This window comes from Macrotis lagotis, chromosome 4 (genome assembly GCF_037893015.1).
Source record: "Macrotis lagotis isolate mMagLag1 chromosome 4, bilby.v1.9.chrom.fasta, whole genome shotgun sequence".
Taxonomy (NCBI): domain Eukaryota; kingdom Metazoa; phylum Chordata; class Mammalia; order Peramelemorphia; family Peramelidae; genus Macrotis; species Macrotis lagotis.
In genome coordinates, this window is record NC_133661.1 from 81,020,937 (window position 1) to 81,042,993 (window position 22,057).

At 36.5% G+C, this 22,057-nt stretch overlaps 1 protein-coding gene across 2 annotated transcripts in view; it reads right to left on the reverse strand.

Moving 5' to 3' along the window:
* Window positions 1-22,057, reverse strand: part of PLCE1 (phospholipase C epsilon 1) — a 332,730-nt gene that overhangs the window by 300,039 nt on the left and 10,634 nt on the right. The window lies entirely within an intron of this gene.

Sequence of the window (22,057 nt, forward strand, 5' to 3'; positions counted from 1 at the left end):
GAATTTATTTTTTCCTAGAGAGAGAAAAAAAGAATAGAACAGAAAGATTAAGTCAACATTCAGTAGCCTCATTTATTAAGTAAAATCAGAACCTACAGATGTTATGCTCTGGCTAGAGTCTAATCAAATAGCCCGGTGCTTTATCCACTGAGCCACCTACTCGCCATCTTCTTACAGTGTCAAGCCTCCCCTCCCCCATTTCTCTCTTTTTCTTTCTGTCTCTGTCTCTCTCTTTCTCTCATGCTTTCTCTGCCATTAGCCACTACTCCCATTCAGCTCCATTGTCAACAAGATCTCCAGTTCTTCCAAACACATAAGGTTTCCAGGCATGTCCTTTCTGGAGCATCCATTCAACTAAGATTAAGAAATGGAAACCACAAAAGAAGTAAAGACAGCCAAAAGCTCTATGTTGCAAGCCTGCTTACTTGAACAATGCTCCACACAGATAGTAGTGACAAAGAGTACAAAAGCAATGTGACATACATGGGTTTAGAGTACCTACCCTAGTGTTCACATTGAATATTTGTGCCCAGTCTATGGTAGAATATTCCGAGCTTGTATAGGTCTGATCAGGCCAAGTCAGGCACAATGACTTGCCTCTAACATAGTGAAGTTATCTTAGATAACAAAGGATAAGAACCAACCAATGACAGCATCACCATTCTGTCTGGAGTATTATTCCTTCTCTATTCCTCTTTGGAGTGAAATCTTGCCATCTGGAATGCTATAGCTAAATCTGTCTCCTCTGTAAATAGTCCACTGAACCATCAAATAAACTCTTTGGAAGTATGGGGTGTCCAGGAGGACTAGTATCTCTGGTGTGAGGGCTTGTGGAGCCCTTTTCAAGGCTGCTAATCCAACTCTTACCTGTGACTCCAAGAAGCTGTAGCATGCATGCACACCCTGGTAAACCAACTGTGCAGAAGGTTTAAACCAGATTGGGGGGAACCAAGTGAGTTAGGGGGATATCTATTCCAATTATATGAAGTCTCTCTTTGGCAGAATGGGTAGATGAAAACAATATGTTCCAACAGCCATGAAGATAGCTGAAAAAGGTTCTGTGGAATACTCAGAGTTTGATGAGACATCAAAGGTTATCTACTGCATCCCAGACCATCACTAGTCATCCTGACTTTTGTCTCGCCATTGGTCTTCAATGACTCAGAAAGAGAGATGAGGCTGGCAACTTTGTGTAACCTGACATAAATCCAATTCACACTAAGGTCAAGAGATCATCCTGTGATGTCACCATTCCTCTTTGAAAATGAAAGACAGGGGCAGCTAGGTGGCACAGTGGATAAAGCACCAGCCCTGGAGTCAGGAGTACCTGGGTTCAAATCCGGTCTCAGACACTTAATAATTACCTAGCAGTGTGGCCTTGGGCAAGCCACTTAACTCCATTTGCCTTGCAAAAACCTAAAAAGTAAATAAATAAAAAATAAATAAAAAAAAGAAAATGAAGTACAAACAACAATTCTTCTGGATTAGCTGCCAAATTGGAGACATCAGAATCTACCTCTACAAGTTCTAAATCACACATGGTATTTTACCCCAAGCTTCCACATTGTTGCTAGGAATGGTAAATATGTTCTGAGGGAGTAAAGGACCCCCTGAAACATTCAAGCAAAGGCTGGATGACCATCTGTCAGAGATGTTAAAGAGCCTAGATAACTTCCAGTTCTTAAGATTTAGAATGAAGGATTTGCATGTTTGCCAAAACAGAGTAAGTCTCCAGTCAAGACTGAGAAGGAATCACTTTTAGGAAGGGAAGAGAACCCGAGTCTTGCCTTTTTTCTCCTTCCCCTAGTTCCAGTTTGAGGAGAGTTTCATGAATTGCAGAGAATCAGAAAAACTGGACTTTTTCATCAGCATTCTATACTAGAAAACCAAAGTCAAAGTGGCCAAGGTGGGGAAAGGCAGCTTCAAGGTTCTCTATAAGGAAGTCAGCAAAAAGTTGTGTTACTACTAAAGAGAATGTCAACAGCACCTGAGGTAGAGTTAAAAAAAGAACATCCAGCCACTAAGAGCTATGTACTACCTTTTGCTTGCCCTGATTCATTTCTGGTCACTGGATCCAGATGGCTCCAGAGGAAAGTGAGGCTGGTAACTTAGCACAGTTCCCTTCACTTAAATCCAATTCATGTGCTTGTCATGGCATCACCTCCCTGATGTCATGGACTTCTTCAGAAATTAACTACATGTGCTCTCTAAGCCTGAGCCCACTTCCTCCTAGACTCTGTACATTTTGGTTAGACTTTCTGGGAAAAATTTTTTGTTTATTTATTTTATATTATCACAATAATCTTGTCATAAGAGTAAACATAAACTCCTCCCCCCAAGATGAGAAACCTCAAGAATAGTGAGAGAGAAAAAAATGTACTTCAGTCTGTGTTCAGATTCCAATGGCTCTGTCTCTGGGGTGAATTGCCTTCTTTATCATAAGTTCATCAAAGAAGTTGCTTCAATATTTTTCCTAGTTGCTATTACTAGCTGTATTTCCCTCCACTCTACTCCTCCCCATTTTCATTTATTCTATTTTCTCTCTCTCTCCTTTCATCCTGTCCCTGTTCAAAAAGTATGTTGTATCTGCATACCCTCTCCCAGAATCTTCCCTCTCTTCTATCAGCTATTCTCCCCTTCCTTGCCCTCATTTCACTTATTCCATCCCTTTCTTCTCATTTTTCTCTAGAGTAAGATAGATTTCTATACCCTATTAAATGTGTACATTATTTCCTCTCTGAAACATTTCTGGTGAGAATGAAGGCTCACTCATTCTCCCTCGCCTTCCCCCATTCCACTCCATTGAAAAAGCCTTTGCTTGACTCTTATGTGAAATATCTTAGCCCCCTCTTATTCTCCTTTCTCTTCCTCCCAGAACTTTACTTTATCACCCGTTGACTCCATCTTTTTACTATGTTATACCATTATATTCCATTCCTTCCTATGCCCTGTCTATACATGCTCCTTCTAACAGCATAAGAGCTGTTATGAGAAAGTCCATATAAGTTACCAGTATCTCCTTCCCATGCGGGAATGTAAGCAGTGCAACATTATTAAGTTCCTCAAAGTTAATGCCTCTATGGTTCACGAGAGTCCTGTACTTGAAGATCAAACTTTCTGTTCAGCTCTGGTTGTTTCAATAGGAAAGTTTGAAAGTCTCCTGTTTCATTGAAAGTCCATCTTTTTCCCTTAAAGAGGATGTTCAGTTTTGCTGGGTGGTTGATTCTCAGTTGTAAACCAAGATCTTTTGCCTTCTGGAATATCCTATTCCAATCCCTACGATTAATGTAGATGCTGCCAGGTCCTGTGTAATTCTGACTATAGAGCCATGGTAGTTGAATTGTTTGTTTCTGGCAGCTTTTAGTATTTTTCTCTTTGACTTGGGAGTTTTGGAATTTGGCTATAATATTCCTGGAAGTTGTTCTTTTGAGATCTCTTTCAGGTGGTGATCAATGAATTCCTTCAATTTCTATTTTACCCTCTACTTCTAGGATCTCATGGTAATTTTGCTGTATTATTTCTTGAAAAATGAAGTCTAGGCTCTTTTCCTGGTCATGACTTTCAGGTAGCCCAATACTTTTAAAATTATTTCTCCTCGATCTGTTTTCGAGGTCAGTTATTTTTCCAATGAAATATTTCACATTTTCTTCTAATTTTTGGCTTCTTTCAGAAGAGTTTAATTTCTTCCTGATTTCTTGCAAAGCCATCAGCTTCCTCTAGTTCCATTCTGCATTTTAAAGAATTATTTTCTTCAGAGAACTTTTTATCTCCTTTTCCAACTGGCCAATTCTGCTTTTTAAGGCATTCTTCTTCTCATTTGCCTTTTGTTTGGCCTAAACTGATTTTTAACATTATTTTCTTCAGTATTTTTTGTATTTCTTTCACCAAGCTGCTGATTTGGTTTTCATGATTTATCTGCATCACTCTCATTTCTTCTCCCAATTTTTCCTCCCCCTCCCTTAATTGCTTTTCAAAGTCTTTTTTTAGCTCATCCATAGCCTGAGCCCATTTTCTATTTCTCTTAGAAGCTTTGGATACAAAAGCTTCAAATTTATCATCTTCTGAATCTTCCATGGGATCAAAGTAATTTCCTATGATCAGATTCTTCTTTTTCTTTTGTTTGTTCATTTCCTTAGCCTAAGACTAATTTACCTCACTTAAGGCTTTGGGGGGGTTTTGGGGATACCCCAATGGGATCTTTATTCCTCCAAGGTCTTATGCTCTCTTGCCTGTGCTTTGATATATAGAAGACCAAAGGTGCTCCCCTCTGCCCTGGAGCTGTGAAGAGGATCCTTGTCCTGCTTGCTTAGTATGGAAACCCAAACTGCAACCTGGATCTGAGTATGGGTAAACAGCAGAGTCCTGCTCCAGGGAGAGCAGAGAGATTTCTGCAGTTTCCCCTGACCCCCTTACTGTCTGTGGACTGTGCTCTGGAGGTGCAGGTTGGTTTCCCCAGTTCCTGCTGCAAGTTCTCACTGCAGGGCTGTTCTGAGGCCAGTACTCCTCACTCTGCACTCATTCTGGTACAGCAGAGTTCTCTCACTGCCCCTTTAAGTTGTTTCTGGTGATCCCTGGGCTGCGCTGCACCGGTTATAGTGAAACACACCTTTCCCATGGAACTTCTAAGTTATCTTAGGGAAATTGTATCACTCAGTCTTTCTGTGGGTTCTGCCTTTATAAATTTTGGCTAGAGTCATAATTTTATGGCTTTTGGAGTTTTGGGGGGAAGGAGTTTCTGAGAAATTCTGTCTTCATGCAGACATCTTGGCTCTACCCCAGGGGGAAACATTTTGTACCAAATGTTCTTACTGTTTGTCACTTTAGTAAATTGTTGCTTTTTGTCATTTATTCATTTCATCAGGTCTGAATCTTCATGATCCCACCTGGGGTTTTCTTGGCAAAGATACTGGAATGGTTTCCTATTTCTTTTTCTAGCTCATTTTGCAGAGGAGAAACTAAGGCAAATAGGGTCAAGTGACTTGCTCAGTGACTTGCTAATAAGTATCTGAGATCATATTTGATAGCTGTCCCACCTTTGTAAATACCCTTTTCTAAAAGCTAAGACTGGATGACTAACTGATATTAATTGATACTTACTCATTTATTGATACTAGTGAGAACTCAAGCTATAAATTAAAAATACAACCCAATTTTCTAGGTCTCCTAGAATATAACAGTTGCGATTTGGAATTTCTAACCTGTCAGTAAGAATGGGGTTTGAGAAAATAGTCCCAGAGTCTTTGTTACATTTTTAATCCTCTGAGTTATTATACTACCCTAAACAGCTGCTTCTCATCCCTTTTTCTTAAATTCTCCAAAAGCAAACCACTTAAAACTACAAAAACTTGCTTCATTTTCAATCTCTTCCTATCTTCTACTTCTTTCTCTGTTGCCTACAAAAAAAATTTCATGTCTCCCTCATTCTTTAAAACAAACAAAAGAACAAACATCTCTTGACCATATCAATCCCTCAAGCTATCAGCCCACAAACTTTATTACTTGCTGTGCCAAACTACAAAAAGAGTTGTCTATTCTTACTGCCTCTATTTAATCTTCACTTCTCAATTCCACAATCCTAATGAAATCGTTCTCTCAGTGATTACCAATGATCTACCTACTTATTTAATGTTTTATTTCTTAGTCTTCTTTTAATGTTTCTACAGCTTTTAACTTCCACCTCCTCCTGGAAAATTCCTCTTCTTCCCACTTAGCTTCCGTGACATTGCTGTCTTCTGGTTCTCCTACTTTTCTGAATATTCATTCTCAGTTTCCTCCTCTGAACCATCTTCAGCTTCTGGCTGGGTCCTCTTCTCATCTCCCTCCTTTGTTTATCTCATTTGCTTCCACAGATTAAATTATTGCCTCCATTTAAATATCAAATCCATATAATCATCTCTAGAATATAGAATTCTAGTTCCATAATGCCAACTAATCTGCTGAACAACTCTATCAGGCCTGACTTACTGGCATGTTCAATTCAACTTTTCAAAAACATTATTCACACTCTACTCTTAGTGCCCCCATCTCCAAACTCCCCTATTTCTAGAAGCATCCTCTGTGTTGTTATCATAAATTCAGTAATACTCTAGTTCTTCCTTTCCCTTTACTCCCAAAATCCACCCAGTTGCCAAAAACCATATATTATATTTGTAGCTCTCCCATTCATTCTCTTTCTCTAACCTCATTCAGTCCATTATCTTTTACGTGGATGATAATGTAAGTTATTTTAATTGGTATCCATGCTTTCTTTCTCCATCTTCCAAACTCTCCAAGCAGCTATAAAACTATGCTCTGTAAAATATCACAGAAATGAATCTACTAAAATATGTTACCAAATAGTGTTCCCAAAGCACAGGCATAATTATAAGAGTTCCTTTTATTGGTTTAAATTGCTTCAGATCAAACATTTTTCATAGTGTCTACTGTATCTTGGATGAAATGAAAACTCCTTAGCTAGGCATTCCACAATTTGACTCCAACCTACTTTTAGAGCTTTATCTTATTCTTTTCACACTTTCTACATTCCAACCATACTTATCCATGAGATACTCCCAAATATCAATATTCATTTCCTACCTCCTTACATCATTCAAGCACTCTCCTGTACCTTCCTCAGTTCTATAAGAATCTTTATCCTTTTTTCAACATTCAGCTCAGGAACCACTGCCACCTCCTCTGTTGAACCTTTCTTGATTCGATCAGTTGTTGCCTCCTCAAATTCTCCTCTTTTACTAACTTTACTGAATTCCTCACCATCATCCCAAGTAGAAGTATGAGCTGTTGGTAAGGTATAGGTTGTTTTATTTTTGTCTTAATATACCTAGGACCTAGTAGAGTTCCTCACATATAGAATGTGCTTAATTCAACTGTAAATGTTTGCCTAACATAACCTTATTTTCCCCCTCCCCTACATACAAGCAATGTGACACTTGTTGGGGTTAAGAGAATCAAAGTCTAATTCAGTCCACACTTCTCTGTCTTGGCCCAGTTACCTCTCTTCTTTCTTCCTTATCTCTTCTATTCCTTTCCACTTTCCCTGGACAGTTGCTCAGTAGTTAATTCTGTAAAATATTAGAGACTTGACCAGAGAACAAAGAACTTTCCTTTCTCCCAGGAATCCTATGTAACAAGTTATCTTTCCTCCAATCAAAAAATTTGAACCCCAAACCCAAAACTTGAAAAGAAAGAAAATTTAAGTGAAAATATCTTTCAGTTACTTTGTAAATCCCCCCTCCTTCCTTTCTCCACACACACACACACACACACACAAACATAAACGCAACATAAAACTTTTATGTTCAAAGCCAAGCATAGTAATAAATAGCTCTGATATATATATATATATGTATATATATATATACATATATATATATATATACACACACACACACACACACACACACACACACATACATAAACCTCTCCCTTTAGAATAAAAACAGTAAAAAAAAGGTAAAAAGAAAAAAATAGTATACCAAGTGAAACAGTTTTTTTGGAGCAAATTTATTCTAGCTCAGCCTATTATCTGAAAAGATTCACTTTTAGAGATATTTGTGGCATGCCACAATATTCGTTTCACCTAAACTTCCTATAGATGCTGAACTCTAAGTAATCCCACTTGGAGTGGCTAGGATTTGCCATCCCTTAGTTCTTGGAAGCATGTTTTGTTTTGGTGCAATGAACACAAGAGATGGATGGACGATAGCACAGAATTTTATAATACAATGATAGCCACAGTATTTTAAGAAGGCCCAGGAATCATCCTCCAGTTTGCTGGCTATGTCATCTAAGGAAAATTCACAAGGGACAAAAATCATATGGAAATAATGGAGTAGATGGGTTACAATCTGCATTGTTGGAGAGAGTGCCAAGATGAGAAATTTTGTTATTCAATCACAACTGGGCTCTCATTCCTGCTCTACAATCCTTTTAACTGATCTATTCTCCACAGAGGTAGTTCAAAACCTTTTCCACCCATAAATCAACCACTTATCTCCTCCCCATTCCACTTAGCAGAGGTTTTCTGATAATAACAAAACTGAGGCCATTTACTGTGAGTTCTGCTCCATGGTTCTATACATCATGTGTTCTCATAAACATTACCCATTTCATTCTCTCCTTTACTCCAGTGCTGTAACAGTTGGATAACCTGTTTGCCAGGGTCAGACTTTCCACTTGTGTTTGATCCCATTCATTTGACCTTGTCATTCCCTCTAGTTATCATTCTATCATTTAAGTTTAACTCCTAGATAAAGCAACATTCATCGCCTCCATTTATTTATCACTTAATTCTCCCCTACTGAATCAACAATCTGAATCAATACCCTAACTGAACCCACTCACCAAGGATATATATATATATATATATATATATATATATATATATATATATATATATATATATATATATATATATATATGATCTCAGTTACTAAAGCAAGGGCCATTTCTTAGTCTGCAAGCTTCTTGATCTCTTTGCAGCTTCTCCCATACCCTCCCTTCACCACCATAATAACAATGTTCTCTGGATATCCTATTTATATGACTACTCTTCTTCAATCTCCTCTTCTGGATCATCATCCATCTGCCTCTTCTTATGCATAAGTACAACCCAGGACTCTATTCTTGGCCTTTTATGGTTTTTCTATACTTCTTTTGGTGATCTCATCATCTTTCATGGGTTCAAAAATGTATTTAAACTTAAACAGATGACTCCCAAATCTACATGAGTTCCTCTCCTCAACTTTCTGTTTCTTCTATCTCGTTCACTCCTCCCCCTCTTCAGTTCCAGTTCCATACCAACAACTGCCTGCTAAATACAAGCACTCAGTTTATTACTTATTATTTAGTTAATTTATTTAATATATTTATGTTTGATTATAGCCTCCTCAAAGACAGAAATTTGTTTTATTTTTCTTATATTTTCCCATGGCACTAAATATAATAGATGCTCAAATGTTTTTTGACTGACTATATTATATATGTTATACATATATACATACCAATATGAGATCAATTTTTAATCATCTTATCAAAGAATCCTAAGATTCATAAAATCAGAGATGAATTATCTCATTCAAATTCTATGTAAATAAGGAGTACTTCCAAGATAATATATCTAAGATATTTTTTTAAAATTCTAGGCTTACAATTGATCTAACAATTATTGAATGGTTTGCTATATACCAATAAATAAATAAATCAATAAGCACTTATTGAGGACCTATGTTCCATAATTTAAAAAGACTAAGCTTGGATATTGAATAGAGAACTAGACTGGAAGTCAGAGTTTGAAACCTGGCCCAGGGTGATACTATGCAAGCCACTGACCTCTAGCTTTCTGTTTCTTCATTTGGTGGAGCTGGGTAGCACAGTGGATAGAATTCTGGCCATGGATTCAGGAGGAGATAGGATTTAGAATCCAGCCTCAGTCACTTTGGTCAAGTCACTTTTAACCTTGACTGTCTTGTATCCAGGGCCATCTCCAGTAGTCCTAATTCATATCTGACCACTGGACTCAGATGGCTCTGGAGGAGAAAGTGAGGCTGATGACTTAGCACAATATCCCCCTTACTCAAATCCAATTCATACGCTTGTCATGACCTCACCTCCCTGATAACATGGTCTTCTTTGAAAATGAAGGACAAACATTAGTTTCCTCATTTATAAAATAAAGGGAAAGGGTGTTGGATCAGATGACCTTTGATTGACTTCCAGATGTAAATCTGATTTTTAAAAATTATTTGAAAAACATAAAATCCAAAAAATTGGAGAGAAAAGAAATTCATGTATGAAAAATGCAGTCAATGACATATTTTATCATTCTAAGTAAATTCAGTTTTTAAACAGAGAATAACAAACCAAAGTGTTTTTATGATGCCATGAAGGCTATTTATGGGTCAAAGATCTATGGTATATCTCAACTGCTCAAAGCTGATAGTTCCACATTAATCAATGATAGGGTCATGATCCTAGAGAGATGGGCTGAACACTTCATAGTGTTCTTAACAGATCATCATCAATCAAGCAGAAACCATTGACCATTTACCTCAAGTTGATGTCAATAAGTCCCTAGCTGAAGTTCCAACTGAAGAAGAGGTTTTGAATGCCATTAGGCTCCTTTCAAGTAGCAAAGCACCTGGTACTGATTCTATTCCAACTGAGATCTACAAAGTGAGGAGTCCATTGCACATCACAAAACTGAAAATTTTCAGGTTATATGGAATGAAGAGACTAATCCCCAAGAGGTCAAGGATGCCTCTATCATCCATCTCTATAAAGAGGGCGTTTTTCACAGGGGTTTTTATTTCTTAGTCACTGGCTGGTAAGATTCTTTTTTTTTAAAGTTTTTTGTAAGGCAGTGGGGTTAACTGGCTTGCCCAAGGGCACACAGCTAGGTAATTATTAAGTGTCTGAGGCCGGATTTGAACTCAGGTACTCCTGACTTCAGGGCTGGTGCTCTATTCACTGCGCCACCTAGCTGCCCTGGCTGGTAAGATTCTTACTAGAGTTCTTCTCAGTAGGTTTATCCTTCATCTAGAAGATGGTCACCTTCCTGAGAGCCAGTATAACTTCACAAAGGATCAAAAAACAGTCAATATGGTATTTGATTCCTGACAACTCCAGAAAAAAATGCCAGAAACAGAACAGAGGTCTGTATAAAACATTTTCAGATCGATCAAAGTCTTTGATACTGTCATTCATAAGGGTTTATGGAAAATTATGTCAAAATTTGGTTGACCAGAGAAGTTCATCACTATCGTATGCCAATTTAATGATGGCGCTTATCCCAGTTCTGGATAGTGGACAATGCTCTCGAGATTTTCCAGTCACCAGTAGAGTGAAATAAGGCTGTGTCCTTGCTCCCATGCTTTTTAGTATAATGTTTTCAGTCATGATATCAAACACCTTCACAAAGGATGAACATGGCCTCAAGGCCAGTTACCACAATGGTGGCAAATTCTTCAACTTGAAAAGGTTACAAGCCAAAACTAAAGTGGAGGGAGTGTTGGTGCATGATCTTCTGTTTGCAGATGATTGTGCATTCAATGCAGCTTCTGAAGCTAAGATGCAGCAAAGTATAGATGGATTCTCTGCTGCTTGTGCTCATTTTGTTCTAACAATTAACACCAAGAAAACACAGGTGCTCCATCAACCAGCACTACATTATCCAAATATGGAAACATTGATTACAGCAAATGGAGAAGTTTTGAGTACTGTGGACAAGTTCACTCACCTTGACAATGTTCTCTCCAAGCACACATTGACAATGAGGTTGATACACACATTGCCAGAGTTTGCTCAGTATTTGGGAAGTTCCAAAAGAAAGTGTGGGAGAGAAGAGGTATTAGATTGACTACCAAACTGAAGATCTACAGAACTTATGTGCTGACCTTATTGCTATATGCCAGTGAAACCTGGACAGTCTGCTAGTGCCATGTCAGGAATCTGAAATCACTTCCATTTAAATTGTCTTAGGAAGATTCTGAAGATCACCTGACAGGAGAAGATACCAGACACTGAGGTCCTTTCTCTAGCTAAACTGTCTATCATTCAAATTTTATTAGAGAGAGTGCAACTATCACGGACTGGTCGTGTTGTTAGAATATCTGAAGTACACTTACCAAAAAGACTATCTATGAAAAATTCACACAGGACAAGTGCTCACAAGGGGGTCAGAAGAAGAGATACCTGGACACCCTGAAGATTTTGCTTAAGAACTTTAGAATTGATTGTACAACATGAAAGATGCTGGCACAGGACAGCCCAGCATGGTGTGTCCTCATCAGAGAGGGTGTTGCACTCTTTGAGGAAGGCAGAATGGAAGCAGCTAGTGACATATGTTTAGAGTCCCCACCTCAGGTGTTCACATGGACTATTTATGCCCAACCTGTGGTAGAACATTCTGAGCTCATATTGATCTGATCAGTCACATTTGGACACACTATAATTTGTCTCAAACATAGTGATGTCATTTTGGTCTTTTTTGAAAACAAAAGACAAGAACCAATAAAAGTTCACAAAGTCTTATTCTATACCTCATATGCCTTGGTGCTTTTTCTGGGTTCTTAAAGGCTGATATAAGTGAAGCAAAAATTCCAGCAAAATCTACTTGCTACAAACATTACAAAGAGTCTAGCCTCTTTATCAAAGCATGTCTGCTTTCCAAGGACTGGCCAATCCAAATACAGAGAAAGGCTCATTCATCAAAAATCTGACCATTTGATAATGTTAATTCCCCACCTCTACAATACTATATATATTTTTGGGTAATTTACTTATCAATGAACATGTTGCCACATCTGAAGACCTTTCCTCAATCCTCATCCTTCTTTTCCTCTTTGGAGCATTTGACACAGCTAAATAATACTTCTGTAAAATCTATCTCTCCCTATGTTTTCCTATCATTGTTCTTTCTTGATTCTCCTATCACCTACTAGACCACCAGTAAAGTAACAGAAGTGAAAAAGTGAAGCAAAAATGGAATTAGGGCTGGGAGCATATTGTGAGAGAATGGGGATATTATAGGAACAAGGGTGGAAACTGCAAAGTGAGGCCAGGGCAGACATTCTTTCTACACCCAGTTGAGTCTCAGTCTGAGGAACTCAGATATGTTCCACTATACAGAGGTAACAAAAGTTACCTTGTTTTTGAAAATGATTTTGAACATAATACATAATCCAATGTTCTTTTTGGTAACTATAAATTCTAATCCAGACATAACAGAAACAACCTTTTTTTTCTTCCTTCCCAAAACCTAAAATGGTAGATAGATGGATCATGATCAGAATTGGTAAAAGGAAAACATTTCAATTTCCCCTTTCTCCATCTCAGGTCCTAATACTTCAATATTTCAATGATCTATCATCTCATTAATCCAACAAAGTAGATAATAACTCATCCACATTTTGTTGTCCTATGTAATAATTGTCCATTTCTTCCAGTAAATCCTCTATGGATAGCTCATGCAAAAAGTTCTAGGACCTTTCCTCTAAATCTTTTGACTTGATGGTAACCATAAATATACTTCAAGGTTCCATCCTGGATCCTCTTGGAACATTCATATGGGATTAATTATCATCTAAATATAGATGACTCCTAGTTTCTAGCCCTAGCTTCTCCCCTTAGCTCTACACATCTCAAATTCACAGTGTACAAAATTAAATTCATTATCTTTTACCACATACCTATCCTTCCTCCAGACTTCATTCTTTATATCAAGGTCACCATTATTCTTCCTGTCAGCCAGGTTTACAACCTCACAGACATCAACTTCTTTGTCCCATATATCTTGCCAAATTTTATCACTACACTTCTCACACATTAGTTCCTTTTCTTTATTCACATTCTATTTCTACCACTCTAGTTCACTGAATCAAAAAACATTAATTAAGCACTTCCTTCAGACTAGATGTTGTGCTTGGTGCTGGAGATTAAAAGAAGGTAAAAACACAGTCCCTATTCTCCAGGAGCTCACATTCTAATGGAAGAGACAACATAGAAACAACTAAATACAAACAAAAGTCTTAGTCTTTAAGAACACCCTGGACAGTATAAATGGTAGGTAATTGCAGAATAAAGGCACTAGAAGTGGAAAGGACTGGGTAAAATGCCTCTTCCAAGAGTGAGATTTCAAGTAAGTCTTGAAGGAGGCCAGGGGAGCGAGGACAAAGTGGTGGGGTACAAGTAGCCTTCCAAGCATGAAGGCAGTCAGTCCTATGGGAAGAAGAGTAAGGATGGCCAGTTTCGCAATTATGTGTAGCATTTATTGGAACTGGGAGAGACTCAAGCATAGAAAAATAATTAGAATATTATTTCAATAGTCCAAGCAAGAGGCGAGAGGGCCTGAGGTGGGGGAGGTGGGGTCAGAAGTGTCAAGAGAGTGACTGTGAATGGAGAAAAGGGAATATCTGCAAGAGATAAAGAGAAATGAATTACAATATTTGGCAATTGGTTAGATATGTGGAATGAGTAAGAGTGAGGAACTAATGATGGCACTGAAATTGCAAATTTGGGTAACTAGAGGGAAGCCCAGGACCCTGGAATATAATGGAGAAGTCTAGAATAAGGGTGGATTTGCTAGGATGGATAGTGAGCTCCATTTTGAACATGCTGAACTTAAAAATGTCTGTGGAACATCTATTTTGAAATGTCTATTAGGTAAATGATATGATTTAAGACTGTAGCTCTTATATATATCAAGAGAGAACTGAGAGCTAGATGGGAGATATGGGAAACATCTTTATAGAGATGATAACAGAACCCAAGAAAGCTGATGAATTCACCAACTGAGAGTATAAAAAGAAAAAAAAAAGTTCTAAAAGCTTTGAAGAATATTTAAAATGTGCAATATATGGATGAAAATCCAACAAAGACTTAAAGGAGACAGAAAACCGAGAAAAAGCAGAAAAGAAAAAAAAACATAGAGGGAAAGTATCCAGGAGGAAAATATCCAGATCAAGAAGGATAGGGAATAAGAAAAATCCATTAGACTGGAGAATTAAGAAATAAGTGGTAATACTGGAGAGGGAGATAGTCAATTGAGTAAAGAAGCTGGAAGCCAGGTTGTAGAGGGGTTGGAAATGAGCGAAAGGAAGGAAAGTAGAAGCACTGGGTGAACATGTGCCAAATGGTCCCACTTCTAACCCCACCACACCTCCCACCTTCTAACCCTGAAAGGTTTTTGCCTCACTTACTGCAATAACCCCCTAATTGGTCATCCTGCTTCAGGGATCTCCTCTCAGTTATTCTTCACAAAAGTGCCAAAGTTATTTTCCTATGGCACAAGTCTGATGACATTATTTTCTTACTCAGGAAAGTTCAATGGCTTCTTATATAACCCACAGCTCACCTACAACCTCCTTTCCTGGGCATTTTATTTTAGCCTCTGAAAATCCTGGCACAGAACTATAATTCCTATACTCATTATCTATTATAATCACAAAATGCTCTGCAATCTACTTAAGTTGGCCTTCTCTCTGTTCTTCCCCACCTCCATGCCACATCTTACACCCTCTCCTCTTGACCTCACAGAGTCCTTTGCTTTGTGAACCCTATACTCCATCCCAGCTGATCTTCTTGCTATTCCTCATACTTGACATTTCATCTCCCACATCCCATCCTTTGCCCTGCCTATTCACTATATCTAGAATGTACTCCCTTCTACTAAAATCCCTATTCTACCTCAAGGCTCAAGCACAACTTCGTATTCTGTAGAGTACAACTCTGTGTATCCGTTTAGCTGCTATAAGCCAGCCCCCATTATCTTATATTGTGAATTTATTTTGAATATATTTTTACATATTCATAAAAGTACATGTGACCTCCCCAAATTGAAGTAAACTCCTTGAGGTTAAGAACTATTTGATTTTTGTATTTGTAGACTTAGGACCTAACAGAGTGCCTGGCAAATAGAAGCTTATTAATGAATGCCTACTGGTTGGCAGATATTCTCCCAAGGAATGTAAGCCATTTGTCAGCAGGAGTTATCTCTCACTATTGCAAGTATATCTCCTGAGCTTAGTTTAGAGTCTGGCACATCATACACAACTAACAACTGTCTTCAGTTCTAGGTGGCCCCCTCTGCCGCTGCAATAACAGTGGCCAAGTAGTGGAAAGGGGACCAGAGTACCTAGAAATGATCATTTTTAGATCATCTATAAAGAATACCTTAACTGCTGCATCCTAAATATAAACTCCTTGTCCAATGACCAACAATTGAAATAATACTGTTGGAAATAAATAAAATTAATCATAACATTATTTCTACAAATTAAATCAGAAAAGGAAAATAAAACTAATTTGAAGAATAGCAGTGATGTTTTCATCAAATATCAAAATATAACTATGGTAACAGTTCAGTACTTGGCAAATATTAAGGGCTCAATAAATGCTTATTGGTTGACTGATAATCATTTGCAAAAAGACCACCATGAAAATATATAGATTACACTAGCAGAAGGAGTACCTACCTTGCTGAGGTTAAAAATCTACTTAAGTGGTAGCATCAAAGTATGGTCAAGTTTGGAATTTTACAGTATAAATAGATTATATGAATTATTTTATACAAAGGAAGAAGCAGAATGGTATAGCTTTAAAATCCCTTGCATTTAGATTTAAACAATCTTGGTGAAATTCTTGGCTCTGCTGTTTGCCATTTCTTTAAGTCTCATTTTCTTTATAAAATTAAAGAAGTGAATTAGATGATAAGCTCCTTTCTTCCAATTCTATTTCTTATAGCAATAAACATAAAAGAAAATAGAAAGAGAAAGATGAATGTGGACTGAAAGAAATAACATCCTTCAAGAAAACTGTAACCTAGAAGGCAAGATTAGAGGAAGTGTTAACAGGGTTGACAATGCCCTAGGTCTTTATGCTATATCTGGTAAAAAGAAGGTCACTATGGCCTAAGCAAAAGAACTGTCAATAGAAATAATGGACCATAAAAGAGAGAATTAGTTTTTGGAAAGTTCATACAGTCAACACATGGGTAGTATGTTTTAGAAACTTAGACGAGATGGAAAGAAAAAAGATGTGTTGTATTTAAGTGTAGTATAGGTTACCTGAGTGAAAAAGTTACTGTGTTTCCCTAAGTATCAAATTCACAGTACCAATAGTATGAATTAGGTGATGTGTATGTCTAAAGGTTTCAAGGCACTTTTGTTATCTAACTTTACAAAATTACTTATATTTTTATTTATATTTGATTTTCAAAACAAATCTGAAGTCGATACCCTAGTCATTAAAATCCCTTTTTACATATGATGAAACTTAAGCTTAAAGTGATAAAATGATCTGTCTTCACAGAGCTGGTGTCAGAGGCAAAATTCAAAGTCAGGTCCAGCCCTCTTTCCACTCCACTACCAAGAAGTTACACTAAGATAAACACAACTTGTGCAATGTAATTTTTAAAATAATAATTAGCGTTAATATTATAAAAAAGTAATGTTCAATTCATTCCCCAATTAATAAACTTAAATTTCCAATGCATTAAAAATGTTCTGAAAGTTAACTTACTCTTGAATAAACACAATAAACTCACTACTGCCCTAATGCCTACTCACATAACAGTCTATTGGTAAAATGACACTGATTTAATAAAAACAAGACATGATTCAGTCCTTGCAAAATGTTTCTTTATTTTACCCCATATATACACCCACACAATTCTAAATCTATATCATCATCACCAACATTTCTTCTGATAAAACATTTTACAAGTCAAATAACATATCTTGATCATCAATAATCCATTGATAAAAATATATAGCAATTATGAAACCCTCTAAATTTATCCATCTTGTTCATAAAAGTGCTCACTTATAACAGCTTCATATGAGAATATGTGATCAACTAGTTCGTTATTATTCCCTTGTTCCTTTAATGGGAATTCAATCAAACTCTAAATGGAAGTCCAAACCAACATTTAACTTTAATAAATTCTCTTATAATTCCTAACATTTGTTTTTTGTCTAAAATAAAAAAGAAAACAGCTAGGTTTCTACTTGTATTTCTTTTTTTAATTGATATTTTATTTGTCCAATTACATGTTACAGAAGTTTTTCAACTTTAATTCACTTGCATATTTATATTACACTTTGATTGTGTTTCAAATGCCCTCTAATTTATCTTTTTTTTTTTTTAGGTTTTTGCAAGGCAAATAGGGTTAAGTGGCTTGCCCAAGGCCACACAGCTAGGTAATTATTAAGTGTCTGAGACCAGATTTGAACCTAGGTACTCCTGACTCCAAGGCTGGTGCTTTATCCACTACACCACCTAGCCACTCCATCCTCTAATTTATCTTAAGAACTCACTCAGCTCCCCCCACTCCCAAGCAAGGATGATCATCTTTTTCTTTTCTGATAAGATGCATGCTTTCATCCAAACACTACCAAAGCAGAAATCCTAATCACCCTGAACTGAGTATGATGAAAAATTCAGCTTTTGGAAAGTTCATAAGACAATAAAGATGGCACATTTTAGAAGTTTAAAAGTGATGGGAAAGGAAAAAAATGTGTCAGATATAGAGTTCAGAGTGAAAAAGTTGCATGTGTTTCCCTAAGAATCCAGTTTACTATCCCAACAGTACAAATAGCTGATATTACCTATAAAGTTTAGAAAGCACTTTCATTGTCTGACATTTATAAAGTACATACATTATTTTATGTGGTAAAGCCTACCCCAAGTGATTTCAAACTATTTTATAATATTCAGCTTGGAGTGAATTCAGGGTACATAACAAGCTTCAGACCATTTCTAAATTTCTGGAGATATAGGAGCTAAACTGAATCTTAAAGGAAAACACCATGTGCTGATTTCTCAAAGTTATTGTGGTCTCAGAATCTATATCTCTTGTTCTCAGTATGCTTACAGTATAGTAAGGAGACACACACACAAAATTCACAAATACTCTACTATATGATATTTTATTGGTATTTCATGACTGAAGATCCAGTTATTGGTGCTAATATCTATCACTTGTAGTTCCCATTCCAAATAATTATAAATATTTGGGGATCTATTTATCAAAGTACAAAAAACTGAATAAATTACAAATTATTCATTAAGTAAAGAATTTAGGTAGCTGGAGGGAAAATCAGTGTTAATAGACGTGTTATACAATTTAACAAAAATAACAAAACTACCAAACTTATTTTACAATTTTAATGTTATACTAAACTATCAAAGAAGAACTTTAAATAACTCAATAAAATAATAAAATTTGGAGAAATTGAGTATATAGAATATCAAGGAAAACAATGAAAAATGATGGAGATGAAAGAGAAATGATGTTTCCAGATCTCATACTATATTATAAAACAGAATCATCATAACTATTTGGTTCTGGTTAAAACTAGAGAATTGGTAAATCAAAAGAACAGACATCAGGGTAGAATCTGAAACAAAGGAACCTTAAAATCCAAAACCAAACTACATAGGAAAGAACTATATTTTATAAAATGGTTTGGAAAACTGAAAAGCAGTTCAGTAGAAATTAGGACTGAATTAATCTTATGCCACAGTAATTCTAAATATAAGTGACCTTTAGCATTAAAGATCATAGAATAAAAAATTAGAAGGCAGATCATATAACTTTTACAACAATTGGTAGGAGATGTAATCTTACCTAAACAAGACATAGAGGCAAAATACAAAATTTTATAGATAACTTTGATAGATGATGCTGAAAGGCTTATGGTAAAAAAGAAAAACAATTCCAGAACAATAAGGAGTACAGGGAACTCATCAATCACTGGAATTTTTAAAAAGATACAAAAGATGGAATCAAAGTAGCAGAATCAATCAATAAGCATTTTTGAAGTCCCTGCAAATGGACTTATTACAGAAAGGATGTTTAACAGGAAAAGGTGGGGCCCTGTGTAGAACAGCATCCCTAATTATCCATACAAAGTTAAGAGATTTCCAACAAGTCCAATAATAAAGCTGCAAAGACTGAGAAGGAATGGCTGATGGATTTGCAAAGGGAGGAAGGAGTATCCACATTAATGAGATTGCAGCTCCATTAGGAGAAGAGGTTCTTTTCTCCTTTCTTCCCTCCTTCATCACTTCATTCCTTATACAGTGGAAAGGACACTGAATTTGGAGCATCCATTGCCAATGCCATTCACTTGACACAATCATGAAAGGGCTGTGTCACATTGCCTAGTCACCCCAAAGAGGTCAAATAATAGTAGAAGTGGCACAAGTGGCAGCAGCAGAAGTAGTAGTAGCAATATCTTCACTTTCAGATCATTTCAAGGTTTGCCAAGTACTTTAATGAGCAGTGTCATCTGAACTTCACAACAACCTTGTAGTTTGCAATTCAGAACTGCTCTACAGGGACCTAGAAAATACCAGCCTGAGTCCTGATAGGGAAATCCAAGGGGGAAAATTCCCAGGGAATCATTTTTCTAGCTCAAGTTGTCATTCTGAGATTTGTAGATTTGTAGAGATGGCCAGAAAGATGCAGAGACTTAACCAGTGCTTGGACCTGTGTAGCAGGTCAAGAAAAAATCCCAGATCCAACACTGAAGGACTTGAAGTATGTGGGGAGTAGAAAAAGATGCTACCTTGCAGTTCGATAACAAAATTCCGCCAGTTAAATGATAAATCTACTGTGAATTGAAGAAGGCACCTGAAAGTAGGAGAAGTAGTCCATAGGAATGAATGATCATAGTCCTAAGTCTGTGTACTGCACAGGCAAGCAACAATTGTTTCTCTGAACCTAAAAATTCGGATATAGCCCTCTGGCCACAATGAAGTCTATAACTAAATAACTAAGGCAGAGAGAGCTTAAATGAAGGGAGAAACAGCAGTTTATCACTTCTGACTCTTCGGAGATTTCTAGCTAGCTGAACATAGCTCCAGTAGCAAGCCACTAGAACTTCAATAAGAGACAAGGCCACAGTTATACTGCTCAAATAAAATACAAGCCAAGCCCAAGTCAATAACTAGAAAAGTTCAGATAAGGAGGGTAGAAATCAGTCTTCACAATGGATCAGACCTCTTTAGGTACACTAAAAGCTTATGAGATCCCAGTATGCTTTTCACCTGAGATCCCTGAAGAACAAAGAAATCAATAGCCAAAGGAAATAACAGCATGATCCAAAAAAAACAAATTCAAAACTGGTCAAACAATGCCCAGACATTCCTTCCAGAAGTGTTCGAAGTCAGGTCCTAAATAGGAAATCTTAAGTCAGAAATTAAGGCTGCATGAATGAATAAAAAGAGAGTCTCCACAATGATTGATCTAAAATTATTTTAAAACATGTGTAAGAAAACCTTCAAAAATATTCCTTTAACTAGAATTTCTGGTGAAATGGAATTTTTAAAAATGAGTTTTAGAAGGACTTTATAAATGAAATAAGAGGAAAGAATTGAAAAAGAAAGCTCTGGAGGAAAGATGTGAAAAGAATATTTAAATTAAATTAGATCAAAGAATTAAAATACATCAAAGAGAAATCAGTGAATCCATGAGACATCAAAAATATTAACACAAAATTTTTAAAAATGAAAAAGCAGAAGAAAACATAAAGATTCTCAAATACTGAAAATTAGTGACTTGGAACACAGAACAAAGAGTGATTTTAAGAATCACTGTAGAATTGAAAGCTATTCTTCCAAAAGAGAGACTCAGTATCATAATTCATGAAATCATAAAACTGCTCAGTTCTCTTAGAACCAAAGGATAAAGCAGAAGCTGAAAGACTCCGCCAGTCCCCTCTAGAAACACCAAAATGAAAATTCCTGGGAATATCATAGCCGAAGTTTAGAGCTTCCAATTTAAAAAGAAAAAAATACTACAAGTAGATAGGAAGAGGGAATTTAAGTACTGAAGAGTCATAGTCAGGATCACACAAGATTTAACAGCCAACAGCATGAGGGAGTATAGAGCTTGGAATATATTACTACTAAAGGTAAAAATATTTAAGTTAGCAACAAAAATAACTTGCCCAGCAAAACTGAATATTACTCTACTGGGGAAAGGTGGGCCTTGTAAGGAAAGAAAATTTCCAAACATTTTTGAACAAGAGTTAGGAAAAATGTAAAAGAGCAAATATGAGTGAATGATCATAAGGAATTTTATAAGAATGAAGTGTTTACATTCCACTATGAGGAAACAATATAAGCATCTCCTTACATCAGGGGTTATTGAGAGAATTAGATTAGACAGAAGACATTTTTTGCTATGTTTTAATGCTATATTTTCTTCCTCAAAAGAAGAAAATTAAGGCAGGAAAAGGGAATATAGTAAAGGGGGGAGGGAAAAAAGAAAAAGAGTAAAGTAAACTATCTCACATAACTGGAGTATATAAATAGAAGACTAAGCAAACAAGAAGTGGAGAGCACAGGCAACACTTAAATCTCACTTTCAACTGAACTGGTAAAAGAAGAGAAGACACATAAATAGTTGAGTGCAGAGATACATTTCACTTAACAGGGAAACAAGAAGAAAGAAGAGAAAGGAAAAGGCAGAAGAGAGAAAGTGAAGTAAAGAGGGCAAATACTGAGAAGGTTTTAACTAAAAGAAAGTATTAAAAATCTGTCATTGGGTCCT